Here is a 16,772-nt window from a genome sequence, read left to right on the forward strand (position 1 = left end):
TTGGTGCGTTCCTGAGCCTGCGTCCTTGGCTGTGGTGTGGGATTGGTGATAAGGCACTTACCTGTAAATTGATTCCCCTCACCCCATACTGGGAAGGCCCAGTATATCTCTTAGGGGGTTTTAATTCTGTTAGTCCTCAATATCTCTATACATAAGAAAAACACGGACATCTCACAGCCACCAGAGGCAGATGAATTGATACACCAGTGACTCTGCTTTGGCTAGGACTGAGTCAGAGGCCTCATCTCAGCCACACTGCCCTCAGGCCATTTTGATGAGCAAAAAATGGCACACAAATGATTTTGCATGTGGTAAAGGGTGTGTGGGCTGATAGGATAGCGGGGTTGCCTAGGGAACTGAAGATGTTCCTGTGGTCCTTAGTAGTACTGGAGGAAAGTGGTGCAGTGTCCTTGCCCCAAAAGTTTTAGGACTTTGATTTTAAAAATTGGTGGCTGTCTCAGGCATGTGTGCAGTCCAAGCTACTTGGGAGGCAGCAGAAAACTGCTATACCCCGGGAGTTTCAGGCCTGGCTGGGCAGCACAGGAAGTCCCTGCTTTGAACAGTTGGTGCTTGGTGTGGATGGTGGGCATCCTAGGAATAGGTATCTGGTGGGGGGGGATGCCCTACCCCCATTGAAGGTGAAGGGTCCCCCACGGGTGAGCCTGTCTGGCTGTGGTTAGCAGGGCAGGGGAGGGGTGTGCCGCCACAGTGTGCAGTGGGGTGAATGGCTCCTTAGTCCTGCTTGTCTTAACAGCCTTTATCACTGGGCCCTTGTGCTGACCCAGCTCTTTGCCCCGATTGTCTGAGCAGCCAGCCTCATAAGCCCAGTGTTGTCTCCCACCCATAAATACCTTGTTAAAGTCACTGGGGAACAAGAACACTTTATGTTGGTGGCGACTATGACCTAGGCCATTAAGTCTGTCCCGATACAGGCTAGGGCCTAAATATGGCTCAACTTACAGACTTCCTGTGACCCAGGGTAAGCATTTGGTAAGCCCCTCATGAGGACTCTGTGTTCTGGTCTGTGTGAGGATGCACCCTGGCCTGGGCTAACTCTGCTTGGAGTCTGTCTATCTGTCTGTCTTTCTGTATATCTATATCTATCTATCTATCTATCCATCGACCGTTAGGGTGGGCCAACACTTCTTTTTTTTGTTTTGTTTTTTGTTTTTTGAGACAGGGTTGCTCTGTACAGCCTTGGCTGTCCTGGACTCTCTTTGTAGACCAGGCTGGCCTCGAACTCACAGAGATCCACTTGCCTCTGCCTCCTGAGTGCTGCGATTAAAGGCATGAGCCACCATGCCCGGCAGGCCAACACTTCTAATTGATGTTATCTAATATCCCCCAACCCTCTTCCCCACTAGTGTCCTTCAACCCTATGTCTGTTGGTAAACATCTTTAGATTCTCCCACCAGGTTCTGATTTTTCTGTTGCTGTCTTCCTTGTAGCATCCTTAGATCCTGGCCCTAAATCCCAGGGAGGAGGGACTTTGATAAAAGCAGGGCCTGGGAAGCTGGAGTTGTGTTGGAGTCTGATGCTCCCGGCCTGGAGGATGGGTGTGCCAGAAAGGAGTATGTTCTGGAGGCCTGGTGGGGATGGGCGGGCACTCACCACACTTCTTAAAATTAGACCCTAGCTCCGAGGAGAAGATTGTATACCTGGCAGAGAGTGTAGACTCTGTTACCTGTGGCTTGGATGAAGAGGATGCCATCGGTGTGACTTTGGACACTCGTCCCCATCTGAGACTATTTCCTTACTGCAATGAGTAAATAGTAGCAAACCTCTCAGGTGTTCACCTCCCAGGGCTGTTGTAAGAGCCAATGGGAGTAGCTGTGGACCTCACGCGCCGTGAATTCTCGAGACTTAGCCATCCCTCTGCACTATGGCTCTATCCAGGGCTGCTCCAGGACCTGATGGCTGGTGTGCCTGGGCATGGGTGAGGACCCAGCCCTGCGTGGGACCTGGGAACAGCAGCGGGCCAGGCTGGGGACAGTTTGCGGAGACCAGACCTCAGGGAAGGAGGGAGAGTTTTAGATGGAGCTGCACAATCACAGGATGTATTCACCCCTCAAGAAACAGCAAGGCTTTCACTTGGAACCATGTGGGGATTAAATCAAGGCAGGACTGGAGTTCCTTTCACAAAATAGGTTTGTCCTAAAATGGTTGGAAAACCAAAACCAAAACCAAAAACAAAAACCCAAGACTTAGGCCAAGAGTGGTGTTGCATGCCTTTAATCCCAGCGCTCAGGAGACAGAGGCAGGTGGATTGCTGTGAGTTTGAGGTCAGCCTGGTCTACAAAGCGAGTCCAGGACAGCCATGGCTGTACAGAGAAACCCTGTCTTGAAAAATCATCACCACCGCAAACCAAAAAACCCAACAACCCCCCCCCAAAAAAAAACCAAAACCAAAATCTCAAGACTTGTAACTTGTATTTTAAAAAGATAAGCTTTTTTTTTTTTTTTTTTTTTTTAACCTGGGAGATTGCTGGCTAGGCTTAGCTCTGTATTTTCACAAAGCTTATGTTGTGGCCAGACCAGCATAAGAAATGCCGTACTCTGTGAAGGGGCTTTCCTGCTCCTTTGCTTGGTTGGCATGCCTGTGAGACCTGTGTCACCTGACTGCATGGCTGATGGTCATTTTCTCCACCCCCCCCCATCCGTCTCCCTTTCTCTCTCTCTTCTTTCTTCTTCCTGTCCCTCTCCTTCCTTCCATAGACTCCACAGGGCCTTCCTCAGCTTGGAAAGACACCATCACAGTACAGACTGTCCCTTCTGGGAAGGTGAAGAACTGTCAGCCCTGTTAGTGTTCTTTTCCCCAAGGCCCAGAAGCAGTTAGTTTCCTGGCGTATGGCTTCAGCAGGGAGGGAGGGTACATGCCCACCCTTCCCTGTTAAATTCCCTGGGGGAGGGCAGCCCTGCCCTAGAAGGCTATCCGTCATTCTTTTCTATTGGCCAGTGATGATCAGGGTGGACATCTAATTAACATAAAACAACACTTAGCAGTGATACCCACAGCAGCTGACACGGAGGCTGTCACCTGGGCCACAGACAGGATGCCTTTCCAGACTCCGAGGCCTACCTTTACTGTGTGCCAGGCCCTTCCGAGAGCTTTACTGAGAAGTGCCTTGGGCAGGGTCAAGGTGGGACATGGCTGAGGCCATCTGTGGGTCCAAACCTCACCCCCCCCCCCCCCCCCCCGTTCCTCTCCCTGTGGGATCTCATCTAGGCTTCAGCCACGCAGTTTGTGTGGAGAACCTCTCTGCTGAGGGCAGAGGTAAGTGTTGGGGAGGGGAGCTGGGCCTGAGAGCACAGGCTTCAGGAGCAGCATGGGAAATGTAGGTGGGCAAGGGGGAAGTGGGTGGAGCCTGAGGGTGCCTGGCTGGAGGGGGCCACACAAGGGCCTATGCTGGGAAAGGACCTGGAGCTTCAGATTGGTCTGAATCTTCCTCCACTCACAGAACCCAGTTTCCCATGGTGGGAAGTGGCCTCCAGTTGGGTTTTCATGTGTATGGGTGGGGCTCACTCACCATCTATAAGGCCTATTCAGACCTTGAGCACAGTCAGCAACCTAGAGGAGGCTCTGCTCACTTCCGGGCAGCTGAGACAGTCCATGTTTCACTCTTATTTGCGTGATTTCCTCGTCTTTCTTTCCTTTTAGTTTCCCTCTCCCAAATAACACAATAATACCCTGTCTTGCACATTAATCTTTGTTATTCCAATCTTCTTTCAATATATCATACATTTATTTTAAGATAAGCAGCTCCTTGAAAAAATAGCTAGTGCTATTTTGTATGTGCTTAAAATCTACATGAATAGCATCAGCCTGTAATCTCCCTTTATCCTCCCCAAACAGCATTATATATATATATATATATATATATATATATATATATATATATATATATATATATATATATAAAATGAGACAGCATCTCCTGTGCCCCAGACTGGCTTTGAATTTGATGTGAGCTGAAGATGATCTTGTAGTTCTGGTCTCCCACACCCACCTCTGCTGGAATTACAGGCTAGCACTACCATGGCTGATTTATGCAGTTCTGGGAATCAAACCCAGGGCTTTCTCTATGTGAAGTAAGCACTCTCACAACTAAGGCACATCTTCAGCCCTGACCATATCTATATTTATATCTATAGTCTGTATAAATACTATATAAATATATGTATATATTTGAGACAGGGTTTCTCTGTATATTCGTGGCTGTTCTGGACTCACTTTTAGACCAGGCTGGCCTTGAACTCACAGAATCTGCCTGCCTATGCCTTCCAGAGTGCTGGGATTTCAGGCATGCACCACGATGCCTGGCTCTGACATTATATTTTTGAGATTGGTCTTTATAGCTGTAAGTAAATCTCTGTCAATTTCTAGTATGTGAATACACAAAGAAGAAGAAGAGGAAGAAGAAGAAGAAGGAGGAGGAGGAGGAGGAGGAAGATGAGGAGGAGGGAGGAGAAGGAGGAGGAGGAGGAGGAGGAGGAGGAGGGGAAGGAAGAGGAGGAGGAGACACTACTAAACCTTCTAAATCCCTGCCCCATGGCCTGGATTCCCTGCTGGTGTGGCTGAGTACGCTTCTCATGACTCCTTATTAACTTATACATAGGAGGAGTGCACGAAATCCTCTCATATGAGTTCATACACAGCGGTGACATCTAGCTACCTTAGTGTACACATCAATGGACCAGGCCTGGGGGATAGTGAAAACCTTGCACTAATCTGTCCCCTGCCACGGTGTCTGAAAACCACAGTACTGGTTCCTGTCAATCAAGAGGCTGTAAGGCAGGCCCTCTCTTGTCTCTGGTTCCCAGCAAGGGGACCACAGGGTCCCTCAGCTATGGCAATATTTACTCCTAGCTACTCTCCTGTGATTGGCTGTCTTCTGCTTGCTGACGTGTAAGGGTTACCTGTATAATTTGGATAATGATTCCTTATCAGTTTCAGACATTGGAAAGCTGATGTCCCGTGACTGGCTCATGTTCCCTTGTCTGAGGCATTCTTTTTTTTTTTAATTTGATTTTATTTAATTTTTATATTTCATGTCATACACCAAAATCCCTTTCCTCCTCCCAGTGAAATGAAACAGACAAACAAAAAAAATTTTGTCACAGAAGCTGTAGTGTATCACGCAGTATAGCCTTTTGTCCATATATGCTTACTTTCACATGTTCATTGCTACGAGTCATGGGTCTGGTTGGAGGCCTGCACTATCATTACTGGCTCCTTACTGGGACTGCTGTTGGATATCCTGTTATTACTGTGTGTCAAGGAGATTCTTAATCTTTGAATTTGCAGGTCCGGCCCCTTCATGTGTTCCAGCAGGTCATAGATGAGGTAGATGCTGGAGTGAAGTTCACTCAGAGCCTTGGATCAGGGCCCACTCCTTTGTCCACAGGGCAGGGCCTGCTCGCTCACTGCTATGTCATCATGGCAGGGCCAGCTCTCTTGCTCCCCTGTCCTCAGGACAGGGCCTGTTCTCCTGCTCCCGTGTCCTCAGGGCAGGGACAGCTCTCCCACTCCCATATCCTCAGGGCAGGGATGGCTCACCTCCTCCCTTGTCCTCAGGGTAGGGCCTACTCTCCTGCTCCTGTGTCATCGTGGCAGGGCCAGCTCACCTACTCCCATGTTCTCAGGGCAGGGCCAGCTCACCCACTCCTGTGTTCTCAGGGCAGGACCAGCTCACCCACTCCCTTGTCCTCAGGGCAGGGCCAGCTCACCTGCTCTCCTGGCCTCAGGGCAGGGCCAGCTCACCTGTTCCCATGTCATTAGGGCAGGGCCCACTTTCCTGCTTCCATGTCATTATGGCAGGGCTGGCTCACCCACTCCTGTGTCCTCAGGGCAAGGACTTCTCTCCTGCTCTCATGTCATCAGGGCAGGGCCAGCTCACTCACTCCCATGTCCTCAGGGCAGGCCAGCTCACCTACTCCCATGTCATCATGGCAAGGCAGCTCACCCACTTTCTTGTCCTCAGGGCAGATGAGGCATTCTTTATAAATAGAAACCTTTAACTTTGATGAGATTGAGATCTGTTATTTTCCTTCTTATGGGATGTTCTTTTGGTGACTTTTAAAAGCAATTCTTTCTGAGAACTTAATGCCTTTCTTCTTTTCTTTTATTAGTTTTTTGATTTAACTTTCATATGTAGTCCTTGAGCTATTTGGCATATGTGTTGCATATAATATATTGACATGTGTCACATATTAATTCATAATACATTATGTATAATGTTTTCAAATTCTGTATTCCTATTCATGTACACTTGAAGTCTCTCCAAATGCCACAGATAATTGTGTCTATAGTGCTTCTAGTTCTTTCTAGAATCCTAACTACCCCTGTTTCTAAAGAAAATGATGACTGGTACACAGATGTACCTCTTGTTTTTGTAGTTTGCTTGTTCTCCTGGGGCTGTCTGTGTTACTGGGGTTGGATAGCATAGTATATTGTATGCTTTAACTTATTTTTATCCTATGTATAATGTATATTATGTATAATGTGTGAGTGCATGTGTGTGGGTGAATGTGTATGAGTGCATGTGTGTGTAAGTACATGTGTGTATTGGTGTTTGTGTGCAGGTACCCGTGTGTGCAGGTGCATGTGTGTGGGTGGCTGGTGGCCAAAGGACAACCTCAGCTATTTTTCAGGCACTGCCCACCTTTTAAAAGACAGTATTTATTTATTTGGCCTGGAACTTGCCAAGGAGGAAAGGCTGGCTGGTCAGTGAGCCCCAGGGATCTGCCTGTTTGTACCTTTTCAGTATTGGTTTTTCACCATACCCCCCGTGTTTTTGATGTGGGTTCTGGGGACTGCTTGGATCTGTGTGCCTGCAAGGCAAGCACGTTACTAGCTGAGCCATCTTCCCAACCTTTCTCCTTATTTTCAAAATGAACTTTTTGTTTGCTTATTGAGCCAGGGCCCCACTGTGTAGCTGAGGTTGACTCCTTATGTAGCTCAAGTTGGTCTGGTGTGAAACTTGTAATGCCATGCGCCCCTACCATCTCTTCCTCCCACTCACAGCCTTCTGAGTACTGGGATTACAGGCCTGAGCTGTGATACTCAGATGCCTGTATGTTTTTTAGAAGGCAAGGATTTCAGTTACTTACCTTGCTTTTAAGGCAGCCTGACTACTTAGATGCTTAAATTCAGTGTGAGGATTTTAAGAGTCTGTTGTTTATTTAGAACCTGCTCCTGTCAGCCACTCTCTCACGCAGGAGACGTTTGAATTTCATGAGCACTAATGTGCATTAAACATTAGAAAAGTCATGACTATAAATTGAAATCATGAAACATACTATATATATATATTGTATATATATATATGTATGTATAATATAAACATACAATATATATATTGATGGTCAGATGTATAGATGGTTGAGGCTTGGGGAATCTGGCTCATAGGTAAAGTGCTAGCGTACCATGTGTTCATGGGCTCAGTTTCCAGCACTTCATAAAAACAAGACATGGTACACACCTGTAATCCCAGCCCTCAAGGATTAAGGGCAGGAGGATCAGATGTTCAAGGTTGTCCTTGGTGATTTATCAAGCTTGAGGAGAGCATGGTTTATCCGAGGCCCTGTCTCAAAAACAGAAGGAAACACTCCCGTGTGCAGATGATTCCAGTGGGGCTGGAATCTGGGCCTGTTGCCTCCGTCTCCACGGTCTCTGTGTGGTAGGGGCTGGACTCTCACACTACGGGCTTAGGTTCTAGAACTGTTCACTCAATCGTTCATCTCTGCTGCTCTCATCTTGGTGTCGTTTCCGTCACTGGAGCTGACTCTGAACTTTAATTGGTTTTTCATCTTCTCATGTGTTCTTGTGTTACTATTACCCCTTTGATGCTATTGAAGAAGGTTGCTTTAGCTATTCATGGAGCGTGTGTGTGTGTGTGTGTGTGTGTGTGTGTGTGTGTGTGTGTGTGAATGTCAAAGCATTACATTGGGTGTCTTCCTCTATCCCCTCTACCATATATGTGTGTGTGTGTGTATGTATGTATGTACGTATGTATACATGTATGTATGTATGTATGTATGTATGTATGTATGTATACATGTATGTATGTATTGAGACAGAGTCTTACTATGAATTCCTGGAGGGCCTGGAACTCACTTTGCAGACCAGGCTATTGTTCTGCTCATAGAGATCTGTTTGCTTCTGCCTCCTGTGTGCTGGGATTAAAGAGGCATGTGCCACCACATGTGGCCTCTACCTTATTTTTTGGCATAGAGTCTCTCACTGAACCTGGAGCCTATAGACTTAGCTGGCCATCAAACTGCTAGGGTATGCCTGTCCCCTAGTGTTGAGGTTACATATGTCTACTGCCAGGCCCAGCTTTTATGTGGGTGCCTGGGTTCACTCCGTTTACCTGTGCAGTCAGCAGTTTAGCTACTGAGTAATTTCCCAGCCCTGAATCTTTATTTTTTCATAGGGAGTTTCAAATCTATTTGTAAAGCCCATGGAAAAATGTTTCTTTGTTTTTTTTATTGTTCTTAATTGGTTTTTATTTATTTATTTATTTATTTATTTATTTATTTATTTATTTATTCATGGTAAAGACTGCTTTATTGGTGGCAGGTGTACATGTTAATAAATATTGATCCCCAAAGAAGAGCTCAGTTACTCATTAGATGCCTGGTCCACTGTGCGCTGAATGGAACTGAACCGTGTGAAGGCTGGGATGATGACGTCAGTTCTGCTTCTTGGGAAATGCAGCCATACCTAACTGATAGATGGCGTAGACTGTTCCCCCGACTGTCAGAGCCATTGTGAGTCTGTAGAGGAGGGCATCAGACGCCCCGCCCTTCAGATGTACTGGGATCCCATTATCCTCCTGAAACAACTTCTGTTTCTCCGGAACCTTGTTTTCAAACTGCCTTCGTGAAGTGGTGCTGATGGTCCTCTGGGCAATCTGTCAAAGGGCAAGCAGATTCCGCAGCATCTTGGCTCAGTTGTTGCCCACCAACCGCGACTAGGAAACGCCAAAAAGCCAACACGCCAGGCCGGAAACGGAACTCTCTTAATTGGTTTTTAATTTATAGATTAGCTTGACAAAATTTTCCCAGGACAGTGTGCTTATTGTCTATGGATAGGGCCTGCTTCACTTAAGATAAAAAAAAAGTTCTCAGAAAAAAAAAAGTTCTCAGGATGGGGCCTGGAGAGATGGATCAGATGTTAAGAGCACAGGATGCTCTCCCAGAGGACCTGAGTTTGATTCCCAGCACCTACATGATGGCTAACAACTGTCTATAACTCCAGTTCCAAGGGAATCTGAAGTCCTCTTCTGGCATCTACAGGCACTGGGCATGCAAGTGATGCACAGACATACATGTAGGCAAAACATCCACAAATATTAAAATTAAAATAGTTCTTAAGATGGGACCCTGTGGTGGTTTGAAGAGGTATGGCCCTCATAGACTCATGTGTGTGAATGTTTGGCTCTTAGGGCGTGGCACCATTAGGAGATGTGGCTTTGTTAGAGGAAGTACATTACTGTTCAGTTTCAGACTAAACCTTTGAAACTGAAAGCCCGCCTCAATAAAATGTTTTGCTTATAAGAGTTGCTGTGAGCCGGGTGTGGTGGCGCATGCCTTTAGTCCCAGCACTTGGGAGGCAGAGGCAGGTGGATCACTGTGAGTTCGAGGCCAGCCTGGTCTACAAAGTGAGTCCAGGACAGCTAAGGCTAACACAGAGAGACCCTGTCTCGAAAAACCAAAAAAAAAAAAAAAAAAAAAAAAAAGAGTTGCTGTGGTCATGGCGTCTCTTCACAGCAATAAAACCCTAACTAAGACAGAAGTTGATACCAGGGACCGGGATGTTGTTGTGATGGGCCTTTTATTTGGAGGAATGTGGACTTGGGTCTTTGGATTTAGAAAAACAGTGGGATGCTTTAGGTGTGGCTTAATGGGCTGTACTAGTAGGGACATGGAAGACAGTGATGCTGCGGTGATTTGAGCTGAGGGGGGCTTGGCTCAAGAGGTCCCAGAGTAGAAGAATTTTAGTATGTGGCCTAGAGACTGTTCTTGTGATATTTTGGCTAAGACTGTACCTGCTTACTCCCCCCCCCAAATGTTTGCTTGAGGCTAAAATGAAAAGTTTTGCATTAACTGCATTAGCAGAGGAGATCTCTAAGCAGCCTAGGATAGACTCTGTCATGTTGTTACAGTGTTCACTGTTATGAAGAGTGTTTTGATGAAAAGAAGCAAGCGACAAGGAAAAATACAGAAAGTATGATTTGAGGAGAAAAGGAGCACCAGGAAGTGAAACGAAGCTCAATCCTCCATCCAAGGAGATAGACAGATTAAAGATATTAAATAGAATAAAGGGAGTGGTGACCTCAGGGCAAAATATCCCACTGAGCTAAATTCCCATCTTGTGAATAGGAATTAAAGAAGAGTTTAGGTCCAGTCATGGTGTTACATGCCTTTAATCCCAGCGCTCAGGAGACAGAGGCATACAGATTTCTGAGTTCAAGGTCAGCCTGGTCTACATAGCATGTGAGGACACCAAGTTTAGGCAACCAAGGAAACCACTGAAATCAGAAAGCTGGTGAGGATGTAATTGAATGAGGGGGCCATGTTCCAGCCCCAGCAAGCAGCAGAACTTGGCAGCTTCTGCCACGTGATTCTGGCTTGAGAGTCAAAAACAGAAGAAATGGGTTATGGAATCTCTCCCCATGACTAAGGTATTGAGGCCTGCTCTTTGATATAGCTGTAGCCATTTCTGTATTCAGTTTTCATTTTGTTTATAAGGTACAATTAAGTTAAATTTTTAAAAAAATTTTCAACTCTGTTTTCTAGAAGCAGTTATTCATAACTTACACTAACATTCCCTGCCAGAGGGTCAAGTTAATCTACAGTGGATGATTCAATCTACTTTGTTAATCTTTGTTATTTGTTATCTACAAACTTGGCTACTCTTTGGATGTATTCTTTTTGTTCCTTTTTCTTTTTGGACAGGGTTTCTCTGTGTACCTCTAGCTGTTCCAGACTTGCTTTGTAGACCAGGCTGGCCTCGAACTCACAGATAGCCACCTGCCTCTGCTTCCCAAGTGCGGGGGATTAAAGGCATGCACCACCATGCCCAGTGGCTGCACTCTTATTATCTACACACTTGGTTATACTTTGGATATACTCTGAGAGACCCTGATCACCACCTCACTCACCTCACTTTCCCCAGCTCCACCCTCACACTTTCTTTTGCTTCTGTATTAGATCTCTGAATACCCTCTGTGCAAGTTCATGTGTCCTCCATAGGACCATTCCTGGATTCTTTGTTTCCTGATACTATGATAGATATTAGCATACCGGGCTGGAGAGATGGTTCAGCGGTTAAGGGCACTGACTACTACTCTTCCAGAGGTCATGAGTTTAATTCCCAGCAACCACATGGTGGCTCACAACCATCTATAATGTGATCTGATGCATACTGTTTACATAATAAATAAATCTTTAAAAAAAAGATATTACCATAGCACTGGCTGTGTTTTTAGTGGACTTTTCACTTTTTTGTATGTCAATCGTGCGTCTGGTAGTCGTACCGAATTCCCTACTGTTGCCAGTTTTTCTGCTTCTTTCCCTGAGAGTTCACCTCCTTTCCTGGCTATTCAGCTATGGGGTTAAATTTTTCAGTCTCCTCTTGTACCAGCTTTGACCCTTTACACCTTTCCCCGAGAAACGTACACATTGAAACCTGTTTTTTAAGTATTGATTTACAGTTATGAGTGGTATCCATTAAATATTTAATTTAAACATATTTGTTATAGTTGGGAGGTGGGGGAAGATGGCTCAGCCAGTAAAATTCTTCTAGCAGAAGCATGAGGGACTTAGCTTGGTGCCCAGCTAAGGTGCACCCATGTAAAAGGTGATTTAATACACTGGATTACGTGAGAGGAGCTGGTTGGTCCAATAGTGACTGGGGAGGCTGAGAACCTGCGAGCAATTCAGTCCATGAGATTGAATTCCTCAGCCATCCCAATCTAGCACCAAAGGCCTGGATGATTCCCAGGGGACTGCTAGACTTCAGTCCATGTGAGAAGGCTGAAGAAATTGGAGGCTGATGTAAGTGGAGGATGTGGTTGTATCTTGTTGTTGGGTATGGTGGCGGAGGCAGCAACAAAGATAGACATATTGACTTAGTAATAAGGGAGTCTGTTGGAAGGTGCAGGCCATGCATGCGAGCATGTGCAAACACACACACATGCACACACACACACACACACACACACACACACACACACACGTGCACGTTCACATTTCATCAGGATGACAGCCAATATTAATCAGCATACCTCTCCCATTGATCTGGTGTGGAGGGATTTCTGATGCAGAGAATGAAAATCTGTTGCTGTCTGGGGCTGAGCAAGGGCCGCAGATCACTTAGCCTCAAGTGCTTTGGCCATCAGGTGTGATGGATCCAAGGTGGTCCACAGGCCAAGTTCTGAACTCATAATTTTGGTTGTGAGCCTAGCCTTTAACAGCTGAGCTATCTCTCCAGCCCGAGGCCAAGTTCAAGAACAGGCTTCACTAGAACCTGGAGAGAGAGGGGCCGACGGGGATGAGGTTTATGGTAGGACTTGTAGTTCTGCAAGGCCAAGGAGCTGAAGGGCAGAGCCTCCAGTGGCAAACTCACTCAAGGAGGATTTACATGCTGACATTAACTACAATGGCAGCAGCTAACACCTTTTGGTGAGGCTAGCTCTGAGCCAACCCCATCTGCTAAAGACTTTACAAGTGTTAACTTGCTTCTCAGTGTAGGGTGGGGGGCATCCTCAGATGCACAGGTTGAGAACCAGAGAGGTGAAGAAAGTTGCTCAAGGGGACCAGTAAGCAATGGGTAGTGCTAGGATCAACTCAAGGGCAGAGCCAGCAAAGCCTGCTCCTTGGCTGGTATAACCACCCAGGTATCCTGTCTTTCCAAGTGAGGCTGAGCAAAGGTTTAGCACCTTTGGCTGAGTGGGGAGCCCACTGACCTGCCCCATGAGGCACTCAGTTCCCATGGTTTCAAATTCTCCCTTTCAGTAGAAGCTAATGCATGCTTTGATTCTCATCTGGGTAGAGCTGCCATGTCTTGAAGCTTGGTTTTTTGAAAGAAGTGGGATTCCTATTCCTGGCCCTCAGCATCCTGCATGTCATCTTAAAACAATCTGGTACCAAAAGGTCCAACACTTCACCAAAATATGGGAATTTGATGATGATGATGATGATGATGATGATGAAGAAGAAGAAGAAGAAGAAGAAGAAGAAAATGATGATGATGATGAAGAAGAAAATGAAGAAGAAGAAGAAGAAGAAGAAGAAGAAGAAGAAGAAGAAGAAAAAGAAGATGATGATGATGACTGTTTTCTCTGTATAGCCTTGGCTGTCCTTGCCTTGACTTGTAGACCAGGCTGGCTTTGAACTCACAGAACTCACCTCACCTCACCACACTTCACCTCACAGAACTCAACTCACCTGCCTCTGCCTCCCTGAGTGCTTGGATTACAGGCATGCACAACCGCACCCAGCTGGGATTTCTTAACGTGTGTAGGTTGACTGTGTCAGGCACTATTTGACCTGGGGCTCGAATCATACAGCCAGGCGCTGGCTTCTTGCTCCTCCATTTGTGTTTCTTGCTCTTGTGTGTTCTTAGGCAGCCTTTCCCCTCAGAGACACAGAATGGCTGCTGGTTTGCATGTAGCCTGCCACTCCTTTTGCCTTGTTCGTTAACTGATGCAGGGCTTCAATCTCCCAAATCACATGCTAATGGTATTAAATGGTGGAAACTTAATCTGATTATGGTGTTTGGAGGTGGAGCCATCGCCCCATGATTGATCTTGACGTCTTTGCAAGAAGAAGGAAAGAGAATACATGTGCGCGTGCATGTACGCACACACACACACACACACACACACACACACACACACAGAGTGATACATACATGTACACACACGTACACAAACTGATACACACATGTATATATGCACACACACTTATACATGCATATATACATATACACATACTTGTACACAGAGACACACACACACACACACCCCAACTTATGCACACCTCTCATTGTACACTGCTTGTCTCTTGCTTTTTGAGGCTCTATGCCCCATCCAGGCTCTGGCTGGGCTCCTTGATTGTTGATGTTTTCTCCTAAGGGGGTGGGGAGGTCATTGCACCCTTGCTTGAGTATTAAGCCACTTTTCCCAGCCACTTGCATGAACTCATACCTAACTGCATGTGGCCTCATAGTCTCAGCTGTGGGTTAGAGTGCAGGCTGGGAAGACTAGGGGATTCTGGCTCCATCTATGCAGCTATTGGGTGCCATCATCCATGCTGGATGCAGACCTGTCAGTCACTCCTCACCCGCAATCTGCAAATACATCCAATAAATCCACTGATTCCCCAGAGTGAACGCTGGAGGAATCAAACTTTGGTTTGTCATTGGACCTTATGAAAAGGAGTAGGCATTGATTAGTAACCCCGCCTCCCCCAAATTCTCACAACAGGAGGCCATTGCTAAATGAGGACCTTAGACATTGCTCCTCTAGAACCTTAAGTCAAAACAAACCTTTTTTCTTTATGTGGTAGCTTGCCTCAGGTATTTCATTATAATTCCGGTTGATCTCTTTTGTGTGGGTGTCCAGTGGAAATGCTTGAGTCTTTTATTTGCTTTCTTCTGGAAAAAGGGGCCTGGTTGGTTTTGATTGACTCAAGGCCTTGGAGAGTTTATGCTGATTGATAGCAGATGACCCCTGACCCCTCATCTAGATGGGGAGTGATAACTCCCAGTGCAGGAGGAAGAACGGAGAGGAGATTCAGGTCTCAAAGAGAAGCGTGGACTTCTGGTGGAAAGGAGACCGGGGACGGTGTGGAGGTAGCTAAGTGGATGAATTAATCAGTCTTGAAGCTCAGCCTCGACAGGAACGCAGGGAGCTGTCTTCAGCTGAAGATGTTTCCTAGCTGGAGAGTCAGCAAGCAAACTGGGACCACGCCCTCAGCAGCTCTTTAATGTTTCGGAATTTCCAGAGGTCGGAGACCTGCACTCCTTTGTGTGTTCTGTTTGCTGATAGGCCGTCCCTGCTTCTTTAAGCCAAGAAACCATTTCCACCAGGTTTCTAGGTGGGAGCCCAAACAAAACAGATGAGATCATTTAGTGCCTTGTTCCTGTGTTTCCCTCCCTTGTTTAAGGCAGGTCACCAGGCTGCTGTGGGCCACTTGTTCCCTGAAGACCGAGCCTTTTATTTTGGCTCACCGAGGGGGCCCTGGTGGAGGGCAGAGGATGGAAGTGGAAACAATGAAGGGTCAGGAGGAGGAGGAGGCTTCCTTCTGACCTCTGGGCTGCCCTTTCTGTTTGCCTGTCCTATGCTCTTTACACCCTTGTCACCTGCTGCATGGCCTCTGAGGTTGGGGCCGGCCAGTGGGAGGCCCTGTGGGGGCAGCAGTCCCCACCCTTCCTAACGTTGCGACCCTCTAATACAGTTCTCATGTTCTGGTGACCGCCTCCCCCCCCGAAACCATAAAATTGTTTCGTTGCTACTTCATAACTGTAATTTCGCTACTGTTACGGTTATGAATTGTAACGGTAAGGATTTTTGGAGATAGAGGTTTTGTAGAAGGGGGTGGCAACCCTCAGGTTGAGAACCGCTGCGGTAGGGGATTGTGGGAGGAAAGGGAGATTGAGGATTTAGTCCCAGAGCTTCTCTCTGTGGCGTCTTTCTCAAAGCCTCGGTTTCTGCTCAACAGCTAGCTCCTTCACAGGCTCCTCTGGGGGAGCGTCTGAGAACTCTCTCTCTTTCTTACCCCTGTAGTAATCCTGGGTGCCCTCTGTCCCTACAGTTTTGCACTTACCTATCTATATAAATAGCTCCATTATGAAACTTACTTAAACCTCCATGGGTTGGCTCAGTGGTCTCCTGCCCAGGCCTCCACAGGCATGGGGGGCGGTTCTGACAGAAACGGGCACCTTGGGAGGGTGCTTGCCTGGTGTGCTTAAAGCCCTGAGTTCAGGGGGAAAAGGTAGGAAGGAATGAAAGAGTTGTAGAAGGAGGGAGGGAAGGAGAGAGGGAGGAAGGGAGAGAGGGAGGATGAGAGAGAGAAATACAGACAGTTAGTCATAGAAAGGTGCCTATTGTTGCTTGGTCTCTTTTGTCTGGTCTCAGTGTGACCAGTCTATGTGCCGACGGTTGGCCGTGAGGCAGCCAGAGCCCAGCTCAGTGTTGTCTCAACATCTCTGGCCTTTTGAACTCTAGTCCAAACAGTTATTACCAGTCACAGGAGAGATGAGCTTTTTACCCTTCCATGTGTTCTCAGAAAACCATAAAAACATCGCTGTTAAAAAAAAAAAAAACCTAATAAACAGCAGTGGGTGATTCATCCACCAGCCGAGTTTGCACTTCCGACTTCCATCCCACAGCTGCCTCCCCCGAGGAAGTAAAATATGCTTCTCATTAGCTCAGCGTTAAAGAAGAAAGCTGAGTGCTGGGCTTTTTGAGACAAGGGAGAGTGGGAGATGAGACCTCTCAACGTGTACGCTGGCCCATTGTCCATGTCCCCAGGTGGCTTGGTCTGGGGAGGCCCAAGGGGGCACTGAGCCTCAAACAGGCCCTCCTTACTGACAGTATTCCTGTCACACTCATAGACCCAGTGGGATGGTTTCTCATCGCCTTCATGAAGTGCCTGGGAACATCCCCTTCTAGAATGTGCTGTTTCCCCCAGTTCTACCTCTCCCACCAGAAGACATCAGAGTGATGGAGGAAGTGGAACCCGGGCTTGGTCCTCAGCTG

At 46.9% G+C, this 16,772-nt stretch overlaps 1 pseudogene across 1 annotated transcript; it reads right to left on the reverse strand.

Moving 5' to 3' along the window:
- Nucleotides 1–8,554: 8,554 nt before the first annotated feature.
- LOC311586351 (cytochrome c oxidase subunit 7A2, mitochondrial-like) lies at nt 8,555–9,015 on the reverse strand (annotated as a pseudogene). Its single transcript has one exon. The product of its transcript is annotated as a cytochrome c oxidase subunit 7A2, mitochondrial-like (transcript).
- Nucleotides 9,016–16,772: the final 7,757 nt, after the last annotated feature.

Source organism: Acomys minous, assembly GCF_964271855.1.
Source record: "Acomys minous genome assembly, chromosome: 2".
NCBI lineage: Eukaryota > Metazoa > Chordata > Mammalia > Rodentia > Muridae > Acomys > Acomys minous.